The 19,446-nt window shown below is 42.7% G+C and overlaps 1 protein-coding gene across 4 annotated transcripts in view; it reads right to left on the bottom strand.

Annotated features, from left to right (window-relative positions):
* The window catches only part of Plce1 (phospholipase C epsilon 1), a 371,015-nt gene that overhangs the window by 276,211 nt on the left and 75,358 nt on the right, over window positions 1–19,446 (bottom strand). For 3 of the 4 annotated variants that reach the window (XM_015500030.2, XM_048801774.1, XM_048801775.1), the window contains exon 1: window positions 19,271–19,440. The exons of the other annotated variant lie outside the window; for it this stretch is intronic. The gene's annotated coding sequence lies outside the window, so the exon portion shown is untranslated. Of the gene's footprint in view, window positions 1–19,270; window positions 19,441–19,446 lie in introns of those variants that run through there. 4 annotated transcript variants of the gene reach the window in all.

Below are 19,446 nucleotides of genomic sequence, written 5' to 3'. Positions count from 1 at the left end.
GGGGGGGGGGGGGGGGGGGGAGTACTGGGGATTGAACCACAGAGCCACATCCCCAGCCCTATTTTGTATTTTATTTAAGACAGGGTCTCACTGAGTTGCTTAGTGCCTCACTTTTGCTGAGGCTGGCTTTGAACTCACGATCCTCCTGCCTCAGCCTCCTGAGGTGCTGGGATTACAGATATGAGACATCAGGCCCAGCTACCAGAGCCTCATTTCTTTATTATTTCCTATAGCTAAGCAGTGCATGCACTACTATTAATCACTTTCAGGAACTTCCCTTAAATCCATTGCTAAAAGATTTTTCAAGAAAGGCATTCTACTCTCTCAGTTAGTACAGACTTATATATTTTTTCTAGACTAACAACCTAGGTTGCTTTCCTGTGATGGGGTGACAGCTGAAGGCAAAGCAGTTTGGAAATAGTCCAGTTTGATTCACTCTACCTATGAACGCCTCCAGAAATCCTAACCTGGTGTGCACAGCAGTCTCAGGCATCAGCCCACTGCCTGGATACTCAGCCAAGACCTGTGTCTTACTTCTTAGGAGGCATCACACTGAGCATCTCATGGTGTGATCTTCTATAATCTTCACAGCAACATACCAGTATCACAATATCCAAATTGGAGATAAGAAAGCTGAGGTTTAGAGAGCTTAACCAAATTAAGAGTCATAATTAACCACTGCTGAGGCTAAAATAGAAATTCAAATCCAGGCAGCTGCCTCCCCATAGCAAGCCTTTTCTGTGAATTACTTCACCCTTTCCTGTGAGCTACTACCTCATCACCTGGCTCATCACCTCCTCTTATATTCTTCCCATGAGGCTGAAACCAGTCATCCTCACATTTACATCAGCAGCAGAATCCTGTAGGGGACTTGGTAAGGCTACCCTTGCTTGGGTGGAACCCCAGAGATTCTGACTCAGGACAGGGAAGGGAGAAGTACATTTTTAACAGACACATATTCTCCCCTACCCCATCACCATCACCACCAGCTGGTTCTGGCTACATGTCTCCAGATTACCCTGAGATATTGCCCTCAGCACAGCAAGGCTCCACCCATCAGGGAAGAGGCATTGGTAAAATGGCATTTGTTCCTCATTATAATGATTCCTTTAGAGCTTTGGGGGGAAAAAATGCCATGGAGCTATTGTTTAATGGGTACAGAGTTGCCATACAGGGTGATGAAGGATTAGGGAGATGAATGGCAGTGATGGCTGCCAGACAATGTGAATGTGCTTAATGCCACTGACTGTACTTTTGAATGGTTAAAACATTACCTTTTAAGTTATGCATATTTCCCCAGGATTCTTAAAATGTGAACTAACTTTTTAGTTGCCTTGAGGAAGGTGTCACTGACGGTCCCTCAGCTGACCTAGAAAGAGGTAACATTTAATTCTCAAGTATCCTCTGAGAAATGAACTACTGTAAGACAAAAGGTGAAGCCAAATTGGTCACTGGGTGAATCCTTTTCCATTTGGGGGCTGTTTATACATACGCGAGCTGAAGGGACAGAGGCCATGCTTGTAAGAGTTCTCAAGGCATTGCACAGAGAGTTAAATAAATAAATCAATGTCTTGTCTCTGACTTAGCTCACAGGTGTCCATGAACATGGTAAAGAGGTAAGAGAACAGCCCAGAACATGCGGAGCAAAGAGGGTTCTTCAGGGTTCCAGTGGCAGCTCCATCCTGCGACCTTCAATAAATCCCTCAGGCATCACCTGGGCCACTCTGTCTCACCTTTCTGATTTAAGTTCAAATGCCATCTTCTCAGAGAGGCTTCACCGGCTCCGAAGCAGCTCCTCTTCCCAGATACCCATGACTTCCTGTTACAGTCCCCTGCTGGTTTGTCTTCCTAGCACATGTCATGACTGGAAATTATACTGACCCTGTGTTTGTACCCTGGTTACTTATTTGTCTCTACTGATCAGAACCAGAATTTCCTGAGAGCTGGGTATGTGCTGGTTTTGTACTCTGTTTTCAAGGCACCTGAAACCTAGTAAGAACTCAATAAATCTTTATAGAATAAACAAATGAATCAGCCTCATTTCTTGCACTCTGTATAAATCAGTCCTTTCTACCTCACAAGGTGATTTGTAGGAGAGATCAAATGAGATCAGGTATGTGATGGTGCTTTGTAAAAGGAAACAGGCCAAATATGTGGTGGGGTCATTGTACTTAGGAGGGAAGGGCAGTTCACAACCCTCACACCTCAAGGCCCTCTACTGTGACCTTGGCACAGTGGTACGCCTCCTCCTCACTTCTCCACTCCTCTAGACTGACCACTGTTTAAAATCCAGAAAGAAGGTGCTCCACCCTGCCAGTCATCAGAACAGCATACAACCAATTACTACAAGGTGAGGCCTCTCGGGGAATTTTCTCATGCAAGGGCTCAGGTGACAAGATGGTGCTTACAAAGTTAGGGATCTTCCAGGAGGGCAAACCTAGGGGAAGAACCACAAAGGTGCCCCCTGCTCTAGGTTAGCTGGGTCCAAAAGCACAAGTTGAGTATCTGGTATTTTCCAGGTCCCAGGCTCAGTCCTAAAAAGAGAGACATGACAGAGGCTGTCACAGTGGAGTGGAAGAGACAGACACTAAACTGGGAACTCCAACTTCATGAGGTGAATCTGGCCTAGGGGTTGTCAAGACTAGGCTTTCTAGAGTGACTGATGCCTCAACTAAATTTAAAGTAACAGGATGGGGAAGAGCGAGTAGCACGGGATGGAAAGTCCACACATGGTGTTCAGGGAGCGCCAAGTAATGAAAGGCACTGGACATTTCCTGCTGGAGTCATGGGGGCTATGAGGTGGAGGCAGGGTAGGGCAAGGGACTGGGAGATGCACCCTGAGAAGCAGGCAGCAGCCACTCTCCTGCAGGCTACTTCAGACACACACAGGTAGAGGCTGTGGGACCATAAGCTTCATCCAGCAGCCCAGAGGGTGAGTCTAGCTTGGCTGGAATAGAACCCGGAAACTAAAAAGTGAAGTGTGACTTCGCTGAGCTGCGTGCGAGCAGGGAGGACTTGGGTAGGGAAGATCCAGACTTAGGGGGCTGAAGAGGAATAGCATGGCGGGAAGAGAGTCCCAGCCAAACTTGTCTCACACGTGAGAACACTGGTTATGTCAATGACTCCAAATTGCTGGGGAAGCTGAGCCCAGGCAGCCTCTGGATAGTGCAACTTTCTCCACAGCCTGGCAGAGCTCCTGCCAGGTGAAGGGAAAACCAGCTGGACTCCCTGCAGATTAGTCCCAAGTGGAACCTTCTCTGAACCCCCAAGAGAAGGCAGCAGAAATGAAGAAGAGGGAAATTGGAGCCCTGGTGGTTCACATAAAATATTGATGTCCCCAGTTTACTTGAAAGACATGATATGATTCAAACAGGAAGGCAGGAAAACAGAGAGAGACAAAGACAGAAACAGAGAGCATGTCATCAAGATGAGATAAAGCAAGTACAGAAGAAGTTTCCCTTCGTTTTCTTTCCCAGTGGGCCTTACACTGGAGCTGCCTCAATTCCATGCACTCAAGAAAAAGGAAATAGTATACCAGCTACTCACAAGGGGTTGTGTTCTCAGGAGCTTTCAAATGAGAATTTGGGTATTTATGTGGATATTTGTAGAAAGAAAATGTTCTTAAACCCAATCCACCTCTCTCCTGATCAATCTACCCCTTCAGCTTTGGTATGGACATGGGGAGAGAGCCAGAAGTCCCCATCTAAGTAAACTCACAATTCCCTTCCTCCCTACAACTTCTGCTCCTTCAGCTTAATGGCACTAAGAAGTCCTGCCTAGGTTGAGCACAGCAATTCCCTGTCATAAGAGGTCAATGGCATATTAATAGTTGACCTCTGGGGGTGATAGGTCTAGGGTACTAATGGGCAGTCATTAGAGTCCGCCTTAATAATCTAACCATGTTTCCTCCCTGCAAGGCCTAGGCAAATGACTCAGTCTCTCTCATCCACTTCTGCATCCCCAAATGAATAAGGTCTCCTTCCCCTGCATCTATCTCATCAGTAATGTTAAGAAGTTGAATTTTCTGCTTGCTTTCTTCCTATGTGTTTTTGCCTCAGAGAGATTATTAACTCCTGGCTTGCTGTTTACCAAAAGATCCCAGTCCCTGCTCAGCTGTTTCCTAGAAATGAATACCTGCAGGATAGACAGACACAAATGTGGGAAACAAGATATATTCCACCCATAAGTGAATGAGTAAATAAAACATGGCACATTCAATTCCAAGGAAACAGATTTTATTGTTTTCATGATTTAGATCTAGATAAAGGTACCTGGAAGGATTATCAGAGCATATTGTTACATTTTTAAAAATAAAAATAAATCGAACAAAATAGTAGGATTTATCTAAATCAAAACAAAACCACACACAAAAAAAAACCCAAAAGTATATGTTGATGTACGTGTGTGTAACAATACGATGCGTGGTGGCACACGCCTGTAATCTCAGGAGCTCGGGAGGCTGAGGCAGAAGGATTGTGAGTTCAAAACCAGCCTCAGCAATGGTTAAGGCACTAAGCAACTCAGTGAGACTCTCTCTCTAAATAAAATACAAAACAGGGCTGGGGATGTGGCTCAGTGGTTGGGTGCCCCTGAGTTCAATCCCCAGTACCAATAAATAAATAAATAAATAAAATACACACACACACACACACACAGGGGAAAAAAAGACTATAGTAATACCTACAGAATAACCATGATTAGTCTTAAAAAAAAGTAGGGGGGCTGGGGATGTGGCTCAAGCGGTAGTGCGGTCACCCAGCATGCGTGAGGCGCTGGGTTCGATCCTCAGCACCACATAAAAATAAAATAAAGATGTTCTGTCCACCGAATACTAAAAAATAAATATTAAAAAATTCTCTCTCTCTCTCTCTAAAAAAAAAAAGAAGAAGAAAAGAAAGTAGGACTATATGGGGATTAACCTAAATTATTATATGTTGTTCATCCTGCAGAGCTTTCCTTTAATGAGTTAAATAGCACCAGGAAGGCAGCAGAACTAGTTCCCACTTGGGCAAGGGTTTATTTGTCCTGCTTATCTCAAGTTAGGGCCAACAATGCTAATGATTCTAAATAGCAGCAGCCACTCCTTGGCCATCCCATCCCCTCCCACCCACAGCTTCAACTATCACCTCTATGGATGACTCCCAAATGCCTCTTTCCAGACACAGTCTCTCCCCCACATTACAGTCCTAACTTTCCAGCTTCCTTTTGGGTGCAGCCAACACACCGTGCACACAGCCAGACTTCCGTCCTCCCCCTTCCCTCCGTTTCAGCTCTTCTGCCTGGCTTCCTCCTTCCTATTCACTGGTACCTCTTTTTGCCCAGGAACCCAGAAAGGAAAATTCTAAGTCATCTAGCCCTCTTTATTCACATCCTCAACCCCCAAGTATTCAATTAGTTGTTTACCTTCTGGTGATTTTTCCAAAATGTTCTTCTTTCTGTTACCACTGACACCTCCCCTTCCTGTCCTTTCCACACATCACCTGGGCTAAGGAATCATTTCAAGTGGTCTTTCTGTCCTTGATTGCTTTGATCCACCAACTAGTTGGCCCATGGGGTAAAGACCAAAATTCCAGTCTGTAGAGGTCACTTTGAGCCTCTATTCTGTCACCTATTGTATTAGCTGTCTCCCCCGCTTTGAGTCATCTGCAAATCTGGGAAATATGGCTTTGTGCCTGGTCCGCGTATCTGATAAAAATGTTAAAGCAGGCTGAGCCATAAACAAGGCTCCGACTACAGAACTCTTTCCAGTGCAACCCAGAGTTATCATTAGCATAAAGAAAGCAACTTTAGGGGCTGAGGTTGTAGCTCAGCAGTAGAACACTTGCCTAGCACGTTCAGAGCCCTGGGTTCGATCCTGGGCACCACATAAAAATAAACAAAATAAAGGTATTTGTCCATCTACAACAAAAATTTTTTAAAAAAGTAACTTTAAAAAAAAAACTTAAGTGTTAAATGCTTTTCATTTATATCTTTCAACAATCCCTGGTAGGAGGTGTTGTTACCCAATTTTAGAGATTCTGAGACTGAGGTTGAGAATAGGTAACTCATGAGAAGCCTCACCACTATTAAGTGGTCAAGGTCCCATTTAAACACATCTAAGGATTCTAGAGCTCATGTTTTTTCTACCACACAGATGAAAACTGACTTTCTAAAACATAAAGCACACGATTCTTAATCTGTATGGAGGATCTTCCATATTCTAGCCCCAAACCTAACTTTGCAACAATAGACCATACTGCGTGTTAATGAATTCCATTTGTTCTATTTCATTTAATCTTCACCATATCCCTACAAGGTAGTACTATAATTATGTCCATTTTACAGATTCGAAACTGGTATATAAAGAGATTAAAACTTGTTTAATGTGTAAATCATAAATTATGTTAAAAAAATTTTTTTGTAGTTTAATCAAGGCTGCCCATCCAGTATATAGCATAGCTAGATAAAACCCAGGCCTGCTTTACTAGAGAGGTATTTAGGGGGTAGAACGAACAGGAATTTCCACTAGTGCAATAAGTCAACATGTATTATTGAGAACCTTGGTCGAAGGCTCGATATTGTACGAGGACTGGAGGTGAGAGAAACGAACAATCAACCTGGCCCTGGCTTCATGGAACGCACACTCTACTGAGAAAGGTAAACATTAACATGGAAGGCAGCAGGGTGTGGTGAGGAAAGGAGGTAAAGCCACCATGGGTCTTGGTGAGAAACCATGCAGTACTAGGGGTGAGGTTTCTGGCCTTGGAAAGTGGATCAGTAAAAGCTGGATTCCCTACAATGGAGAACACAGAAGAAGCAGGTTTGGGGAAAGATTGAGTTCAATTTGGAATACAAGCTTCAGGGAGATGCTAGGCAAGCAGCAGTTTATGCAGCACAGGGAGGGGTGGGCTCCAGAGCAGTTTGATAACGTGGGTGGTCAAAGTACAACTCAACACAAGGAGCTGAGCAACCCCAACATAGGTGGGTTGAACAAGAAAAGAGTAGGCCTCAAAGGAGACCCCGCCCACCTGGCCATCATGCCATACCCTGCCTCTTTTGCACTCTGCTCTCGGCACCAGGACACTCTAGCTCCCTCTCCTGGCTCAAGCCATTTAACAGCTGGTCGGGGACAGATTTCTTGGTAAGGAAGTTGAAATTTTCATGTATTTGGACCAAAAGGTCTTTGATGGCAAATCTTAGGTGTTGAATTAGGAATGCCTTATTACAGAACCAACCCAAGTACTCAAGTTCAAAAAGAGTAATGAAAGCAATAAATCCATAGTAGAGCATTTATGTGAACTAGTTACTCCAGATGAACCTGAACTCTTCCTCAATACAAACTGTGGTGAGCCGTTCTGGTTGGACCGTGGCCGCCATTAGAAGATGGCGCCGGCTTCCACTGTGGCCTGTGATAAACAACTCCTAATATGGAGAATTGGCACGCAATCCCTTACCACCCTATGAGAAAGGTCCACGTGGCAGCTTAAGATTGGTATGCTGGAGGCTTTATTAGGCTGTGCTTGGGCGCTCGGCGACGGGTCACTAGAAGATGATACATGAATCAAGGCCTGAATAAACTGCTGAAGGAAGAATCCTGTGTCGTGTTTTCCCTTGCCGGCGAGGGGTCGCGGCAACAAACAACTTCACCCCTGGGCATTCTCCCACGTTTCCCCTGAGCCTCTGCTCTGCAAAAAAACTAGTCATGATATGAGCCTTTGCTGCCTCTCCTTGTACATTCTAACCTAATTCCTTGGAATGTGCTGCCTTGGTCACAGCAGCCTTACCTCCAGAATTCCTCAAAATGAAAAGAAATATCTTCAGAAAAGAAAAAAATGAGAGTGGAAATGTTTTCCTAAGGAAAACACCAAGTAGCAGCAATAGAAGCCTCTTTCCCATGAGTCAAGTTACAGAGTTTTAATCAAGCCCCTGTAGCAAAATATTGTCAAAATGTACAACTTATAAATGACCCGTCACTTTTTAAGGCTTTACATTACCCTTCTACAAATAAATAAATACCTGAAGTACTGAGAAACAGAGAGTTAGTAACATTTTGTTTATATAATTACAGAAAATGTCAGGTCCTCACCTGCATTATCATCTGGTTCAGGTAAAGCTCAGGGTCACAGGAGATGTGGGCTCTTGCTTACCTGAATCCCCATCAGTCAGCATGATACATGACACATACGATTAACTGTTGAATGGATGGCTAGTGAGTGAACAAGAAAATATGGACTAAAAAAATTGTAGAAAAAAAATAAGGAGGCAGGGAATGCAGGAGACATTAAGTGGCAAGAATGTGAGGAGGGCTAGGTGAAAAGGCAAACAACCACCTTCTGCCAACTTAGGCTGCGCTGCTTCTCATCTTGTCCACAAAGACACAGAGTTGTTAAATCTCTGGGTCACTTCTGGGAACTATAGCCACTATCTATTGCAAACCAAATATTTGCCATTTAATTGTTTTCTTAAGTTTTATAACTGTTTTTTTCTTTTCCTTTGTATATGCCTTAAGAACACTTTGTTCATTTTAACCTTTCATCTAAACTAAAACTTGACATTAAATTTGACTACCAGCTTCTAAGATAAGGCTGCAGCCCCAGCTGCCTTTCAGGTTTGCTGCTCCAGAAAAAGAGGTCCACACTCCAGGTCTCAAGGATGGTGACTAACCAGCTAAGAGCAGACCTGCAGTTCAGCCTTTCTTGTGAAGAGCACAAAGAAATAAGTGTCCTTTTAAAAAGAAAGAAAGAAAAAGTTTGTGTGTGTCGGGAGGTGTAATTCTATTTTCATCTCACAGGAAGGCAAATTTAGAGGCTACACTTGATTAAAATCCATTAAGTGGGGGCTGGGGTTGTGGCTCAATGGTAGAGTGCTTGTCTAGCATGCGTGAGGTATTGGGTTCGATCCCCGGCACCACATAAAAACAAACAAATAAAATAAAGGTGTTGTGTCCATCTACAACTAAAAAACATTTTTAAAAAATCCATTAAGACCCAAGTTCTCAATTATGTGAATATGTTAATGATAATGGTACATTAAAATAGGTTAATATTTTTTGCTCCATTTTTTTATAGGTGTTTATAGGTGTTCCAGATCTGGAGTAAGGGGACAAAAATGGATTTTAACACCAGTACTTCTTCCAAGAAGAAGACAAGCCTCAATTAACCAATCCATGGTGTGCACTTCATTCCCCTGACTACCTCCCCCATAAAGTGGCCCCAGCTCCTTCCCACATCTGAAGCTGCTCCTGTCACTCTTAGGAAAGCACTAGGGGTCTCCTGGAATTCAATCTATGCACACTCAAGAGCAGCAAGCTAATTTTAATTGGGGCCTGTCATGATTATGGTTAAAATAGAACTATTTTTATTTAATTCCAAAGTAAAATCTAAATGGGTTCTGGATTAATGCTTCTATCTTAGAGACATAACTCCTTTACAAAATAACACAACTGAATTGCAGAAACGGTTAAATGGCAGAAAATTTGTTAACATGATACACAGCAGTAGGTCAAATGTGAAAAAAATTATATTATTATCTCAAAGATGACCTTTTTTACATTTGATAAAAATTCAACTCCTGCTGGCCGTGGTGGCATAACCTGTGATCTCAGTGGCTGGGTGGGAGAAGTGGGGGGTGTGTGCAGGGAGGTCACTGAGGCAGGAGGATCACAAGTTCAAAGCCAACCTTAGCAAAAGCCAGGCTGGGGATGTGGCTCAGTGGTTGAATTCCCCTAAGTTCAATTCCCAGTACCAAAAAAAAAAAAAAAAAAGTCAACTCCTGTTCACATCTTTTAAAGTTGTGAATATAAAACCACTTCCCCAAAGTGATTTAAACTATTTTAAACCAAAAGAACTAACATCATACTCACTAGTAAATATAAAAAGCATTTCCATTAAAATATGAAATAAAATAAAGGTCTATTATCCTCACCCTTAGTTATGAATATTGTAAAACATATCTGATTTTAAAAAGAAATCATTAATATTTGTGGATAATATGATTCTCTATCTATAAGACCCAGAAGAATTAAAATAAAGTTGACTTAGTAAAAATAAACTATTTATTTTAGTAAAAATAAAATTAAGTTGATTTAGTAAAAAATATAAAACATGTAAAAAAGTAAGAAAGATAGGATTAATATGAAGAATTTAGCAAAACATTACTGAAAGATAAAAATAAATTGAGTAAAACAAGAAACATATTGGGATGAAAAGACTAAATACTGTAAATATATTAATTCAGGAAGAATTAAAATGTTTATTATAACCGCAATGAGAATTTCAATGGATTTTGGAGATTTTGACAAAATGTCTTGAAATTTAATTTGCAAGAATAAACAAGGAGAAAGAAGGAAAATCTGAATATGTACAATGAGACAGAATTTGCTCTGTGAGGTAGTTACACAGGTAACAAGGTTAACATAAATAGTACAGTGTGGCGCTCACTGAAAAATAAGGGGCAGACACCTTAGACCTTAACTGATACTAGGATACCCAATATATACTTAGGAATCAATTAGGATTATTCAATAAATAATATAGGAAAATTATTATTTAAGCAGTTACAAGACATAAACAGGAAAAATTTGCCCAAAAATATGATAAAAAGATGTTATATATTAATCTTAAATTCAACAGAGAAATCCTAAATTTTAAATGAAAGAAAGGAAAAGGAGGGCTGGGGATGTGGCTCATGCTGTAGCGCGCTCGCCTGGCATGCGCGGGGCGCTGGGTTCGATCCTCAGCACCACATACAGATGAAATAAAGATGTTGTGTCCACCGGAAACTGAAAAATAAATTTTTAAAAAAAGAAAGGAAAAGGAAAGAAAAGACAAATGGGCATAGAGCATAAGTAATAAATCAAGAAAAATCAAATTGATGTCTTTCATTAAATGACTTGAAGAAATGCACAAACCATTAAATCACAAATTTTGCTTATCAAACTGGCAAAAGTGAAAAATAAGAAAGCATCACAAAAACTGATATCTCTCACTGAAACACCACTTGTAAAGACCTCTCTAGTGTATCATTCGAACTGCAAATTGGAACATTTTTGGAGGGCATTTTTGACAATACCTATCAGAAGCCTCTAAAAAAGTGCCCTTTAAACTAGTAATTTCACTTCTCGAACACTGTGCTAAAGAAAGAATTAGAAGCCAGGTGTGGAGATGGCACGTAGTAGTTGGAAGACTGATTCAGGGCATCATTTGAGATCAAGATTTTGAGGCCTGCCTGGGCAACATAGTAAGACCTCATCTCAAAAAAAAAAAAAAAAAACTAAGGATCTGAACAATGGTGAGTTATTTTGATAGGGAAAAAATCAGGGATGAGCTAAACATCCAATAAAGAAATAGACAAGCCCTACGGTATAGAACCACTTGAAGAAAAAGATTCAACTAATGAAATTTAAGTTTGGAAACATTTATTGGCTTGGGCACCTCTTCATGATGGAATGTGAAGCAAGGAACCCAGAATCTAAAATTGTGTGTGATGTATTGATGTTACAATCTCAATTTTGTTTGAACAAACAAAAGCCCTAATTCTACCTCTCTGCAGCTAGAAGGCTTTGGGAGAGGGCCAAGCTTGGACCTCTCTCCTTTCCTGCCCTCAGTTCTAATTATTGGATGGCACAGAATCTAACCAAAAATTAGTAAATCATAAACAATGTCTACTGTTTGCATTTAAAATTAAAAGATAAAGTGCAGAATTTTATTTGTTGAAATTATGTTTTGAAGATATTTTTAAAACTATGATCTCCTAAAATCGGTGACATATTTTAGACCTGACTGCTTAGATGGTATAGTTCTTTAGACATGCCCAGCATGGCTAGAAATAAGCACACTCTCTCTTCTCCTCTGTGACTAATTTGATCTGGGTTTGCCTGCCTGCAACGGGAACACCCTTCACCTGTTGTCAACTGTCCCATGACTTGGCACTGGAGTAGTCAGAGCCATTCTCAGCACAGGGCAGTCAAAATCCTAATCCCAAGAGATGTCACCAGAGAACACAAGGCTGTCTGACTGCTATGTTGCATTGACAGTGCCAGAAAGTCATTTTGAAAATGTATATAGCTTTCACATGTAGCTCAAAAAGTTCAGATCTTTGTCTCCTAGATTCCAATAAGAATTGAACATTACTTCTATCACAACTGCCAGTCCCTACTGTGAATTTTAAAATGGTGTCCAAGCCACAATTGAGAGAAAAATCTCAAGCACTGTAAACCAAGGGGGGTTAAGGACCAACTAGCAGAGAAGTGAATGGGCTCAGACCCCAGCAGTTAACAAAGCAGCTCAAGCTCAGTCATGTCATCCAAATTCATCCTGTCTTGCAAGGGGGGGTGGGGGGGTGTGATGGAGGGAGATACAATTTCATGCCAAAAGCATTTAACTTCTGTGAATTTTATCCACCTCTCTGAGATTGACAAAACAGGCTAGTTGAGATCCCTTCAATTCTTCCAGGCAAACATTTCACAGGTGAAAATATGTTCATCAATGAAATGTGAGTTCCTGTTATGAATAACAACAGGCAAATTGAAACTTTCTTTAGAAATGACAGTAACTTGAAACAACTCCAGTGATATCCAAATTAAACTGTGTTATATGATATTTTAATCCCAGGCGTGTATAGCATGTACTTGGTCACGTATTTTTCCCAAATGATTTTTTTTCCATTCCCTGGATTTTCCATAGTCAGTAATATTATATAGTTTAAACCTAAAATGAAGTCATCAAAACAGTCTCTCCTTGCTGCTTCTTTAATTCTGACTACAGCAGCCCTCCTGTTTTATTATTATAACATAGCTGTTTCCACCAGGCAATAAAAATACACAAATGCTCGCTGAGTTCTGTTAAGAGATCTGGACTTGGGTGCACCCACAATCAGCCCCTCTGAAGGAGACCTTTCACTATTACGGCAAGTAGAGCACATTTCATGGAGGTAGCCACACAGCCACAGGGCCATAGCAGCAATGCCACCACCAAACAGAAATAACAGATTTTGATCCCTCATTACTGACGACGACTCTGGGCAGTTAGTACTGTCCGACTAACAACTCTGCCAAGGTTGGCCTCCCATTCACGTTTATATTTGGGTTTCCCCAGGTACCTCCTCAGTTCTCTTGCCCCATTTGAGCAAGTGGCCCAGTGCTCACTGCCTCAGGGAAGGAACATCAGGTGGGGAAAGGGACCTGTGAGTCTTTTGGGCTTTTATTTTCAAAAATTAAGTCCTAAGGGCAGAGGGGAAAGGTGTCACAGGCTTTAAGCCTGTAATATATTCCAAACTGGGGGCAGAAGTAGAGGGGGGGGAGACTGGAGCTTCACTGTGCCCCGCCCATTCCAGGCCCTATTAGCTGGGGGAAGAGGAGGGAAGGGGGTTTTTGTGGGCCTTAAAGCAGAAGAGACCCTGTTTCCAGAGGGAGGCAATGAACTCTCAGAGGCTTCAGAGAGACACAACTAGGCATCCATGAGTAGGCTCAGTGTCACTGCACCTAAAGTCATCTGTGGTCAGAGACAATGAACATTTAAGTGGCAGACAGCAGGGAAAGCGAAGTGAGATCTCTAGCGGCAAAAGAAACCTCATAGAGAGATGAGACTAAATGATTTTCTGCCATGCATTTGGGATACTCCAAAACAACAAAAATAACTGAAGTGGCTACTATTTGGGTTGAATTCTTGTTTTATGTCAAGTACTGTTCTAAGCCCTTTACATGGATTATCTCATCTAATTCTCACAACCTATTTGACAGGTACTGCTATTACCCTTCCATTATATGGTTGAGGGCTTTTCCACCAAGTATCACAAAAACCATAAGGATCAGAGCCAAGATATAAACAAATCCAAGTAACCTGGCTCCGGATCCCAATTTGTAAAATGAAATTTGGGAAAATCCAGTCTGTGGGCTTTAAGGTCACATATATAGTGCCTTAACTTTGGGTGTAATTCTTCTCAAACCTCTCTCTGTGTCTAAACAGAAATCTGCTTTTCTGCAAAATCTAAGGCAGAGCCCCAAGATATGGAAGCAGCAGGGCTGCTCTGTAGGAACAGAGTCAAGGGCTGAGATCTTCATCCAGCAACTCCCTCACCCTGCAGAGGCCCCAAGCCCTCCTGGAACGCAGTTTGGAACCCCTGGTCCAAACCAATATCACTCAGAATTATGTGCTTGAGAGACAGAAGCAGCCCTGCTAGAATAACCACCCACCAGTGCAATCAAGGAGAAAAGGCAAAAAGAGCTTCCCCATCCTGCTCACCACCCCCTGAGGGCCTTTGCCAAATGATCCCATCCCAGCCTGACACTAACCAGCTCCAGTCGGAGCACGGAGCACCCGAGGGGCCAGAAGGAGGTGGAATTCAGGGCTGGAGGGGAGAGTCAGGAATGAGGCAAATCCAATAAACAGGCAGAGGTGGGAAGCAGAGCCAGCGGGGCGCCAGGGCCAGCGGTCTGTGGTGAGCAGGGAGGCTGGTCCTCTGCTGCAGGCGCAGAGGTGGGAGCGGAGGCCACAGGCACTGCGCCCCAGCCAGCTGCGCGCCAGAGGGGACCATGAGAAAGGAATGCATGAGAAAGGAATGGCGAGAACTGACCAGCATCTCAATAGCCAGAGCTTGGGGAGGGGTGGGGGACAAAACCAACAACATTGCCCTTCTCACCAATTCAAACATTGCCTTTTCCTTACATACAAGAAGGCACCACTCAGTGGCTGATACCGTCGGGCATATCAGAAATGGCATATCAGAAACGTGGGCATTTGGGAGCACTGTGGGACACAGTTAAGAAAGCCAGAGTGCTCTCCCACATCCCAGCTCTCCCATGTCCCCGTTGTGGAATCTTAGGCAATTTACTTAACTTCCCAGGGTCTCAGGTTCCTCCACTGCTATGAGCCCAAGACAACAGCACCTACCTCAGAAGGTGACTGTGGGAACATACATAATGGAGTAACAACATACATAATGAAGTACTGTGGGACCCAGGACAAAGTTCCCACTAAAGGCTGGTTTATTGTTCTCTTATTGGGATAGCTTTAAATTCACTCCTGAGGCCTTGCTTTTTCTCTTCATGCTACATTCCTATGGCTGCTGTAACAATTGTCATGAACCATGGTTTAATTAATACAAATTTGTTATCTTACAGTCCTAGAGGTCAGAAATGTAAAATGGGTTGGTAGGACTGGTTCCTTCTGGAGGCTCTAGGGAAAGGATCTATTTTCTTGCCTCTTTATCTACCTATCTAACTATTTACTTTTGTGACACAGAGGTAAACTTGCTCCCTGGCTACAAGAGAAGACCCTGCAGAGCCCATGCTAAAAAGTACACACAAATGACAGAGCATCCAGAACATGTTCTCATACTCCAAGGAGAAACTCTGGGGTCATCCAAGAACTTCAAATGCTGGTTTGGATCAAAAAGCCAAGAAGGGACTACCTAGACCTGCCATTACATGGAGAAAGAAAGTGAAAAAGAAAGTCTATTCCTGTCCCTAGAACAGTCCTGCAGTTTTTCAGTCAACCTCCTAAAAGAAAAGAGGAATGTAGGACCCTCTGGAGAGACTGCCATCTGAGTCAGATTGATCTAGGAGGACTCAGAACCCAGGTGGGCCACCAGAATGGCTCCATCTGTAGCTCTCCTTGGTTTACACTAAAACCAAACTATCCCTTCCCTCCACAGAAATGGCAGTGTGTCTACAAGCCCCCCTATGCCCCAGGTTTCAACAAGGGCACAATGGTTTCACCAACACCCACAATGAATGACCTTTTCCTACCAGTTCTTACACAGTAAATGACTCAAAACCAAGTGAGGTTGGCACAGGATGGAAAGGGACAAGTTAAACAATAGCTAAGTACATCTATCACGGTGGCTTAACTACCCACAGCTTTCAAAACCTCAACTGCTAAACAGTGTAGCCATAGCCTTATCTGAAACTTTCCAATGAGCTGAGTTAAAGCTATTAAGTTTCAGCCAGTCATTCGATTTAGATTATGAGTCTGCTTGGACTGAGTCCTGACTCTGGCACTTTCTTGCCATGACTTAACGCAAGTTACTTAACCTTTCAGTGCCTCAGTTTTCTCATCTTCAAAATGGACATAATAATGGAAGCCCACATCCCCCATCCAAAGATGAGAAGCCACTGATTCAGAAATTTGAGGGATTTTATAAAGGCAAGAGGGTACATATGCCATCTGTTACATGACATCCCCAGTGAAATCTGTAGCAAATCAAATATGCCCATTTTTTCTGGGATAAAAATGTATGAATAGTTTCTCACCAGGTGAGAAAAGAAGAGATTATCATAACCTCATCTCAGACCACATGTTGTTGACAAATTTATAAAAGCCCCTGTTTTCAGAAGACTTTTTAAATTTTGGAACTATAAGTAAAGGATGAGATCTCTACCATTTACTGCCTAATGTCATAAGAATTAATAGTTAATAGATGTCAAGCAGTTGAAACAGTGCTTAGCATATAAGAAGCACTACATAAGGGTTATCAATATCAATTTCTATCATTTCCATCTGAAGAGACTCCATAGGGGATGATAAACAGGAAACTAAATTTATGACTAAATTTGGTTTAAAAACCAGTTCAGCCTGGAGATTGATAGGCATTAACCTTTGGAAAAAAAATCTCAAGGGAATCTAAGATAATGGAAATGTTCTACATTTACACTGTCCAGGACAGTGACCACTAGCCACATGTAGCCATTGAGCATTTGAAATATGGCTAATTGTATTCATCTTAATTTATTTAAATTTAAATAGCCATATGTGGCTAGTGGCTATCATACTGAACAATGCAGCTGTACAGAGCTAGGTTACCAATCTGGTTTGTTGTATTTAATCACAACACAGCTGAATTAGAACTGAACAAGAAGACTGTGTTCTGCATCCAGGAAGCAGAGAGGATCACAACACGCTGCAGAGAGTTTGGTCTTCCTGTCCAGGCCCACAGTTGGCCCATGGTAAAGCGTATCTTTCTCCACTCACATCCCACTTCCTCATCTCCAACTGTCCCCTTCCCAGACCTCACATTAATTGGGTGGCATGCTTCTGGAAGCCCCATCAATATCTCCCAGGCTTCCTCTAGAAGCAACACATTCTGCAATCACCGGCCTTCCCTCCCTTCAACCAAACTCCCACTAGCTGGATGCCAAAGATCTCAACTGGATTTGGGGAAGAAAGCAAATTCACACTTTTATTTAATCATTTCTCACATTCATAATTTCATCAAATAAATTCACACTTTCAGTTGTTTGTTTTTTTCTGGTTTCTTCCCTGATTCTCCCTTTGAGTTCCTGTTTGTGGTTGCTGTTGTTGTTCACAGCAGGAGTCAGGGCAGAGGCAGCAGGAGCCAGGACTGAGCTGCTATTCTCCTATACAGGCTGCTGTGGGAGGCAGGGGCTGCCAGCACACACACACACACACACACACACACACACACACACAGGCAGAGGAACCTTCATCTGTGCAACTCCTTCCTCTTGCCCAGGCATGGGAAACATCCCTTGTTCTCTGCTTAAGATGACTCTTCTGCCATGCACACTCCTTTTCAATCTTCCTTTGCTCATTTAGAAAGTTGTAAGTAACAAACTGCATAGTAAATAAACTTTTAAAAGCATATAACAAAAGCTCACAGACATAAGTAACTAAGAATGGGTACAAATGGAAAAAGAAAACCAACCACGTTCATTGGAATCTAGCTGCACCACAATCCACTTCAGTACAAAATTTTAAACGACACCAGGTCAAACCTGGAGCATATTCAAAGAGTTGTGTTTCCAGAATGATTGAAAGAACATTCCCTCAGCTTAATCTCACCTCTTACCTGGTTCCCAAGGTATGAACCAAAGATGATCAGAAGACATTCCCACATATAAAGAAAATTTCCCCTGTGGAATTTTAAGCGAAGGATAGTGCTAATGGTAAATATTATACATTTTTAAATCTTTTCAATTATATTCTCTCTTCAAAAGTAGAGATTTACATTGTAGAACAAAATTCTTAATGTTTTAACACTGGCCTACAACTATTTCTAGAGCAACTTCTAGGTGCAAGCACTGTGCCAAAAAAGTCACAGGTGATGCCTTCAGTAGGGAAATGAGATGTCTACATAAATAGCTCTCATAGGAGGTGGAGAGCATAAAGGCACCTGGAGGAATCAGAGCAGGGAGAGGTTGGCTATTGCAGGCTGAGGTATCAGGGAAGGCCTCACAGTAGCAACAGAACTAGTGTGAAGGCTGGTTAGCATTTATACTGGTGAATGTGGGCCAGGAGAGGCAACCAGGATAAGAAAAGAATATTCTAGATGACACTGTCAGGTATTCTTCAGAAAAGTATTCTCTAAGACATGGCTGCATATGATGGTCCACCTCTCCCTTCAGTGACAACTGGGCACCTATACAGGCATTTATGGGATCACCTGCAACCACCTCCCCAAGACAGGCTCTCAACAATTCTTCCTATGGAGGTTCACCATTGTTGGCCTTGGTGTTGCCCATCTGTGGCCTCAGTTCTGCCCCACCCCTACAGGGGTTTCCTTCAAGAAACCTATGGGAATGCAGGAATCTAGCAGAGAGTCAAATGATCTGAAATTACCAAATAAAACTTTTCAGTGAAGTGAATCCTACTTAACACCTATTGGGGCAGTCACTATTTAAAATGACACTGACAAATCATTAAACAGTGAATTTTTACTTACACTGAAGAATTAATTGAGTCAATTGAACCAAGTTTCTCATGGCTTAAACACCAGACAAAGGTGGGAGTGAGGTGGCTCAACAAATTAACACTTGCATTCAGCATGGGCCAAGGACTTCTAGATCTAGGTTATTCATTAGTACAGCATTGAAGGGCGTGTAGGAAAAGAGTTAGCCATGCTTCTTGTTACCAGTTAGAGTGGGACCAGGTCCAATACTGTATTTTCTAGGACTTGATGTAGATAAATCTCTCCTGGAACAATCTCTCCAACACTTTCTTCGAAATACTGCTGCTAAGTCCCGCCACAATTTTTTTTTTCTTCTTTGTACTGGCCACCTCCACACCATACACACAATATGAAGTGGGACTTGAGACAAGCATCTGAAGGAGCGAGGAACGCTCTTACAGGGTGACCTCCCGCCCAAGCGATGGCTGACCCGCATTTCCTCGGGGATCACTAGTCTCAGTCCTCCCCTGGGAGCGTGAGGACACCCATCCGCAGGTACGCGGAGTCAGGCTGGTCCTTTTGGCGCGTCCACAGCCCTGAAAGACAACCAGCCCAGCTCTCCCCTTCTCCAGTCCTCTTAGACCGAGCTACAGAGCCGCTAGCTCACCTTTCATCTTCTGGCCCGTCGCGCTGGCGTCCCTAAGTGTCGTGTCCCTCTGGGACTGCGGTCTGAGCGCCCGTCGCTAGCGGCGTGGGGAGTCCCAACTACTGGGTGTTGGGAGCGGATGCCCAGGAACTCCTAAGAGCCAGCAAGTGCCCGGGAGGCAGAGCCCGGAGCGCGCC

This window comes from Marmota marmota, unplaced genomic scaffold (genome assembly GCF_001458135.2).
Source record: "Marmota marmota marmota unplaced genomic scaffold, marMar, whole genome shotgun sequence".
Taxonomy (NCBI): domain Eukaryota; kingdom Metazoa; phylum Chordata; class Mammalia; order Rodentia; family Sciuridae; genus Marmota; species Marmota marmota.
The sequence above is the reverse complement of the archived record's forward strand: the minus strand, read 5'-3'. Positions and strand labels throughout refer to the sequence as shown.